This window comes from Megalobrama amblycephala, linkage group LG16 (genome assembly GCF_018812025.1).
Source record: "Megalobrama amblycephala isolate DHTTF-2021 linkage group LG16, ASM1881202v1, whole genome shotgun sequence".
NCBI classification, from domain to species: domain Eukaryota; kingdom Metazoa; phylum Chordata; class Actinopteri; order Cypriniformes; family Xenocyprididae; genus Megalobrama; species Megalobrama amblycephala.
In genome coordinates this window covers 8,386,377-8,394,529 of record NC_063059.1, presented here as the reverse complement: position 1 = coordinate 8,394,529, position 8,153 = coordinate 8,386,377, and positions in this window count along the sequence as shown.

Sequence of the window (8,153 nt, the reverse complement as noted above, 5' to 3'; positions counted from 1 at the left end):
TACTGTTTAAAGACATTAAGAAATTATTTTTTTAAATAATAATAATAACAAAAATTAATAAGAATAAAAAACAAGGTCAAGCATACATCTGAAATCCTTAAAATCCAATAAAATAAACATAAAAACATGAGGTGACAGCTATAAATACAGCTTTTAAAAACCTCAAAAATACGTGTGACTACATAATTTCCATACTTCCGCTTGTTTTGATGACCAGATTTATTGTAATACTTTACAATATCTCATTTGTAAACATTAATGTATTAAGTAACATGAACTAACAATGAGCAATACCCTTGTTACAGTATTTATTAATCTTTGTTAATATTAGTTAATAAAAATACTGTCGTCGTTCATTGTTCATGTTAGTTCACAGTGCATTAATGTTAACAAATACAACTTTTGATTTTAAGAATGTATTAGTAAATGCTGAAATTAACATTAACTAAGATTAATATATGCTGCAGAAAATGCAGTTCAATATTAGTTCATGTTAACTAAACTAATGATAACTAATGAAAACATATTACCATTTATTTAGCAATAATAAAGAATGAGTACTAAAGAATGTCAGTAATAATAAAGAATAAGTGTGTGCAAACTTGTGTTGCTGTTAGCGTATTTCAACTATTACGTATAAAAGCGATTTTGGTTGATATTTAGTGCATTGTGCCCATTTAGTTTTGCATCCTTCAAAGTATTTGGCTTTCCACAATTGTCTTTTTGCGAACATTTTACAGTTCACAAACTGAAGCCCAAAGGTACGTGAAGTCTTAAAGGAAGACATTTTAAATACCATATCAGTGAAGCCACTAAGATGACAATGTTTCAGTTTTCCAAACAGCAGTTAGAACCTAATAATGTTGTCAAATCAATCACTGACCCAGGGTCCACACAAATAATTAGCCTCCGGTGGGACAGTTAGTGCTCCGTACCATCAGTGACCTGCAGCACACTCGCACACGGTTCACCCTTTAACAAACGCATTTACACACTGATAATGCACCCGTGATAAAGACCCATCAGGCTGAATTGCCCACAGCTGCAGGGCCCCTTGTTGCGCTGGCAGCATTGCCCCTGTCATCGAGAGCGTGCGCCTATCTGACCTGCTAATTTGGAGCATATGTAAGTGCTCTTAAAGTGCCGGGCCTTTTGACATGCCACAAACAGCAGCTGCCACAGCTGCCCTCCAGAAGCTTCATTTAATTCAATTACATCTCTGGGAGATATGTAAACGAGCCCAGGCTCGGAAAGAGGGTGCAGCCGTTAGGGGGCTAAAACCCTCCCCGAGCCTATCCACTGGAGTCATTCACCCCGATGCTCGCCCGTATTCGCAACCACGTTCTCCCCACCCCCTCCGAAGTGTCAATGCCCAGGTGGCTTGATAGGCAAATGACTGGGTGAGGCGGTCGCACCAACCCCCCTCAGAACGTCACCGCCACCTTTGCAGGGGAGGCCTGGCACCGGGGCCAGGAGGGGGTGTTTGGATGCGGGTGGGGGGTTTAATCAGGGTCATGGCGTCTCCTATCACTCTGATCAGTGCGACTCAGCCCCCGGGCAGCCCTGCAATTAATGCAACTTTCAAGAGAAGAAGGGGGAGATAAATATCCACCATCTGGCAATTAGGGTTCACAGGGCTGAACAACCGATTGTGAGACAATTCTTCATGACACTAGTAAGAAACGGTGCTTGATACTGGCCTGAAGCCCACAAACGGCTTTTGAAAGTGGCGTCCTGTAAAAGCTGGGGCTATTGAGGCGCATCTCTCATTCTTTCAATAGAGGTTTGATCATGGTTCCTCTGTAGCATCTTTTTGGCTGCGTTCGGGGCACGGACCCCCTCCAGCTGTTGGCTGTGGTGGCGCGTGGCTGAAAGAAGCCCAGATCGCGGTGATCAAATTAGCTCCCCCTCCTCACGGGGGCATAAAGGTTGTCAATGTGCTCTGCGTCGCATTTCAGCGGCTCATTGATGTTATGATTACTCATTTAACCAAACAATGAGTGCCAAGCAGCCCTCGTTGAATGCCCTCTCGCGTGAATAGAGAGAGCTGCTTGTTGAAAGATAGTGATTTAATAGGAGAACGGATTCTTTTCAGCTGTTTTTTCTCCTTCTCCACCCCATGTATTGTGAAACACAAATGGAGGGAGAACAAATACAGTGATTAGAGAGACGATTAATCCCAATTATTTGAGTTGCAAATTCAAGACCTTTGGCAACACCAAAATGTGGGAAACAAGAGGTCTGGGCAAAGTCAAGAGCAGCACAAAAAAAAAAAAAAAAAAAAAACAGGAAAGAAGAGGACCCTGAGTTGAGGTCGGACGAAATAAAGCCGCGAAACCTAGAATTACTTTACAAACACATTCCACTACAAAAGAGATTTCAAATGAGATTTTCGCAGCCAAAAGCAGGTAAATGTACTGTCACTCCATGAAGAGACACAATTTTAAACCTGACCTTACAATTACAATTAATTTAAAGAAAATTCTTAAAGTTTAAAAATGTGAAAATATTTAAATGTTTAGTGGCACAAAATGCGAAAACAAGAGGTCAGGGCAAATTGAAGAGCGGCTCTAAAAAAAAAAAAAAAAAAAAAAACAGGAAATAACCCTGAGCTCAAGGCCAGACAAAATTAAAGCTGCAAAATTTGTAGCATTACTTTACATTACATTAGAAAAGACTATCTAACATCTCAATTTTAAATCTCAGACTCTTAGAAATAAAAATTGTAATTCTTAAAATTGAAAAAAAAAAAAAAAACTTTATATTTAATGACACATTTTTGAAATTCATTGGAAGATTTGAGCAAAAATAAAATAATAAAAACCAGAATCCAGCATACTTCTGAGCTCCCTCCATACAGTTTAAATGGCATCCCAGGATGCACTTCAGTTGGTTGAGAGAATGAACACATTTTGTGGCTAAAAAACATTAATTGGACATTTTACAGTACAAGATTCAAAAGTATTCTTGTTAAATGGTCACCCCCTCACCCTTAACCCAGGCCCAGGTCTGATATGTTGACCTCGATCTTGCACTAATTGCCAACGTGCCTTCAGCATCCCGCCGCTGTTGTGCTTCCCCATAAAGGGATAATTACACACTTTGAATTATTAAGCATCATTATCAAAACTCGCGCTTAACTTGTTTTGCTCTACTGTACGGTTCCTCTGATCTTCGGCAATCATTACTTATTAAAGGGACTGGATGCTTTTTCCCAGCTGGAATATGTAGAATCGTGGCTTAATAAAGCAGCTATACCGCAAGCCCTCGGATCTAAACTTCAGTTAAGCGACAAGAAAATATTAGGGTTACTCGCCGCCACTGCCGCCCTGAATAACGAGCAAAAGTCTAGTTATTGGTTCAACTGGATTCATTAGCATAGTGGCAGATTAATTAAACTAGTATTTTGAATTGGATGTGTATTTAACGGAGAAGCCCAGTGTTTATAAAGTCTGTTTCTCCCAGGCTCTGGCGACAACGGGGGCCTGCTGACGCGATCTCATGGGTATTAATTCATTTATCATGCCTTCAGAAGGAAAACACTCCATGAAAAGTTTCAGTCGACATTTGACAGGTTTTATTTTTAAAACATAATTTCTGAAAATTGTTGGCGAAGCTACTTTTAAACTGTAACTACAACAAGCTACAAGTAATTTAACTAAAGTCAAGCTACCCATGTAAGTGGTTAACACTACAAGCTAGAAGTTAAAGCTATTTATTCAGACAACTTTCTTTCTGGCACAAAATGGTTTTGCATAAATAAACTCACATTTGTGTGATGCTGTCAGCTTGATTATCCAAATACAACAAATAAAAGTCAAATCAGATGGACTCAAATAAATCAGGCAATCAATTATTTGATTGAATACACGTCACATGTCAATGTCAACAACAAAAAATATCTAAAATGAGAGATAAATTCCTAATATATGAGAATGATAAAATATGCAAAATAATAATATCTATCCATCATAGCTCAACTTCTTACACACTACAAAAATATCAACTTTACAAGGCCAAAACACTTTTCACACACTTTTCTCCTAATTGAATTATCGCTCTCATGATAAAAATAGGTGGTAGGTGGTCGTGTCCAAATGGAAACCACATAAACAACACTTGCGTTTGTTTTCTTAAACCCACAGGTGGTCATATGTTGATATATCTGGACCGTATGCTATAACAGACACCTGGGCCGAAATTTAGAAACACTGAAAATGCAAATAGTTCGGCAAATACCAAGAAATCTGCCAGCATCAAAACCTGGAGAGAGAGGAGTCTATTTATGGCTCTTCTTGTGAGTTTTAACAATGAGAATAACACATGGCTATTCAAGACTACACTCTTAAAAATGGTGTTGAAAACAACACAAACTGTTTGAACTGTTTCTTAACACACCTTTGTGTCTAGATAATAACACATTTTGTGTTACTTTTAACTCAACCAAAGTGTTATTCCTCTAAGCAGAAAGTGTGTTGAAATCTTTTGCATACTAATGTTACAAAATTCGTGTCATGGTATTTTTGATCCAATCGAGCAAAACTTATATATGCAATAAAAACACGACAAACTAACATGCAGTTAATATAGAATTAAAACTACTACATTTACATTAAAAAAAAAAAAAAAACATTCAATTTAAAAAAAAGAAAGTCAGTTAAAATATTGTAATTATTGTTGCTTGAGTGAAGAGTTCCTGAAGAGTTAAAGGTTAATGAAGTTTGAACTTTGGATTTTTGTTTAAAAATGTGATATTTTACAGCATCTTAAACAGTATGTGCGTCCCAATTTGCTTTTTTTTGTAGTATATATAGTGCGAGTAGTGTGTTCACACTAAAAAGTTCCAAAAAGAATTTATAGTGTATAAGTTAGCGTATTGCATTTGGGATGCACTGGGCCTCTTTGGTCAGAAATGACCCCAAAAAATTTTTTCATGACTGTTTGGTGACTTTTATATTTCACAATATTGCTGTTTTCTTTTTGTATTTTTAATCAAATAAATGTGGCCTTGGTGAGCATAAGAAACTTCTTTTTACATGATTTTTGAATGGTAGTGTGTGTATATATATATATATATATATATATATATATATATATATATATATATATACACACACACACACATGTGCATATATATGTGTGTGTGTGTGTGTGTGTGTGTGTGTGTGTGTGTATATATGTATATATATATATATATATATATATATATATATATATATATATATATATATATATATATATATATATATATATATATATGTATATGTATATGTGCGTGTGTGTATATATGGGCCGTGTGTGTGTATTATGTAATAAATTTACCACCATGCACTTACCTTGGAAATCATTTTAGCACATTTTATGCAAACATTTTATAAAATAGCATACAGGACAAGTAAGTTACTGAATACTTGCCAAAATGTTCTAATATAATTCATGTCAGTAATTAGATAAAGTTCTTATTCTATATACTTTCAATCTCCTAATCCCAGTGTCATTTTAACTAGTATATTTGCATTTTATCAGAAGTAGTGTTTTTCATCCATGTAGAATGAATAAATATTATATATATATAAAACTCTTGGTACCTTCGCGGTCATAAGAAAACATGACCGACATAAGAAAATGAATGGATTTTTTTTTCTTCATCAGAATGGGATGACACTTGGTGACTTTTGTCGCATTACCTATGTGAACACACAAAAATAATGAACGTGATTTGGATATGTTAAAGGCCTTCACTCTATTTAAATCTGAAATATTGCATTTATTGATTTTTTTTAAATTATATTTAATTTTAAAGGAAAAATAGCTCATAAAATTGTATAAATATTGCATAGAATCATAAAAGCGCCTCACAATTCTTGAACAAAAGTATATTACAATGATTTTCCTGAGAAAAAAAAAAAAAAAAAGAGTTACATTTCAAAGTTTTAACTGCGAAGATACCAAGTGTGAGTGACCCAAAAATGAAGGGGCTCAGAAGGCTAATAATTGTTATTAAGATAGCATACAGGTGTGAGGGTCGGTGAGATGAAACCTGTAACTGATTCAGGGGAGTCTTCCATTCAAATCTGCAAGAGTGCAAATAAAGACACATTTGTTATTTATACACATAAAGAATATAGCAAGCTAACGTTACTAGTTAAAAAGCCAAGTGGCATCTTGTGGCATTTTACACAATACGTGGTAACCGCTCAGTTCATTTTCATTGCGGAAAACGACACCGTGAAATTAACTCATGCGAATCACGGCATGGCCACAACATGTCATTGATTAATAAGAAGCGACTCCACTAACAATAAAGCGAACAAAAGAAGCCATAAAGCTCGTAAAATAAGTTCACCCCACCAAAATCGTGTAGCGTTGGCACGGGCGCGGCTCACACCGCCATCACGAGGCGCTTTTCCGGCTACCGCGTTAGTGTAAAATGCCCCTCGCCTCGACCGTCTACCAATTATCACAAAAGGTATTTTGAAAGCCTCCAATACAAAATACAGACATTTTTCTTACCTCCACGTATCAAAGATATCCATTCATGATAAAAAGTTGAAGCGCATGAAAACTTGCTTGTGAGTCCTGAGAATAATGAAGGCTCACAAAGTGATGCAAAAAGTAATGTGATAATTAACACATTGTGTTAATACCATACTGTTGCATTTTTTTTCTTTTTTTTAACATACATTTAACACAAAATGCCACACAACGTGTTAAAATAGTCACAACCCCTAAAAATGTGTTAAGAATGAACACATCCCGTTTATCTTAACCTACCTGCTGAAGAGGATCCTTTATGAGAGTTCAGCAGCATAAAAACACAAGAATCTGTTTCCTGTGTCATATAAGATCCAATGCCTTTATAGAATGCTTCATGCCTGAAAAATGTATTAATATCTCTGTGATAACCTGTTCTAACTAATCAAATGAGCTTTTCTTAACCAATTAACATTATGCTAAGCTAAAAGGCTAAGCTGTTAGCTTTCTTACTGAACTAAAACACAGAAGAGAAATGTTTAATTTGACCATTTTAGCTTTGATAATTTGTGACATTACCAAATAATGCCTAGATTTAAAAGACGTTAATTAACATTTTTATGATTAAGACCAATTACATGGTAAAACAATGAAGGAATACTAATGGACAGCTCTGTCCAGCTCTGTTTTTAACAGCGATGCCATAGAAGAACAATTTTTACTCCCTTTGAGTGATGAGTTCTTAAAAGGGGGTTTGATTATGATTTCACTTTTTTTAACTTTAGTTAGTGTGTAATGTTGCTAATTGAGCTTAAACAACATCTAAAAAGTTACAACGCTCAAAGTTCAAACTGCAAAGGGAGATATTTTCTTTAAAATAATTCTTTGTTTAAGGACTACAACAAACGGCTGGTAGGGACTACAACAAGCTTCTGCCGGGTTAGTGACATCACATACCACAAAATTTACATTAACCCTGCCCCCGGGAACACACAACAAAGGGGGTGAGGCCATGTTGGGCTGCTTTAGAAAAGAGGAAGAGTTGTTGTAGTAGAGTGTCGTTACCATGCCGTCATTTTACGCCAGACTGCTTCACAAACGAGGGTCAATTCAATGCTGGATTTGCACACAAGATTAACATGACGGCACATGCTAGTTGATGAGTTGAATCAACTCCACAGCAACTACATAAATTTATCCACTAACCATTCAGAAATGTCCAGTTGCATTCTACGAGTTGTAACTTCTTCCTGAGTCTCTCCATCAGTGTCCGACTCCAGTTTGAACAATGTAAGGCTGAACTCTGTTACTGACAATCATCATTTTGGCTGCGTGAGATTCTCCAGCTTTGTTGTTGTTGAGCAACCAAAGTGCTGTTAAAGCTCAGCCCTCTTCTGGAAAGCAGCTCATTTGGATTTAAAGGGACACACACACCCAAATTCGGTTGTAATGCTGCGTTCACACCACCTGGTATTTACCGGAATCTTGAGAGGACAACACGTGACGTTATATTTGGAGCTGTTCACGTCCTTTGAGTGGGAATTATGCATTTCCATGGCACCACTATCAACGCCTATGAATCTACAGCGGTCAGGTGGTACATCTGGGAGCTTTCAGAAAACTCCCAGCTTACAAGCTGTAATTACGAGCTCTACGGTAACGTGAACGCTTTTTACAAG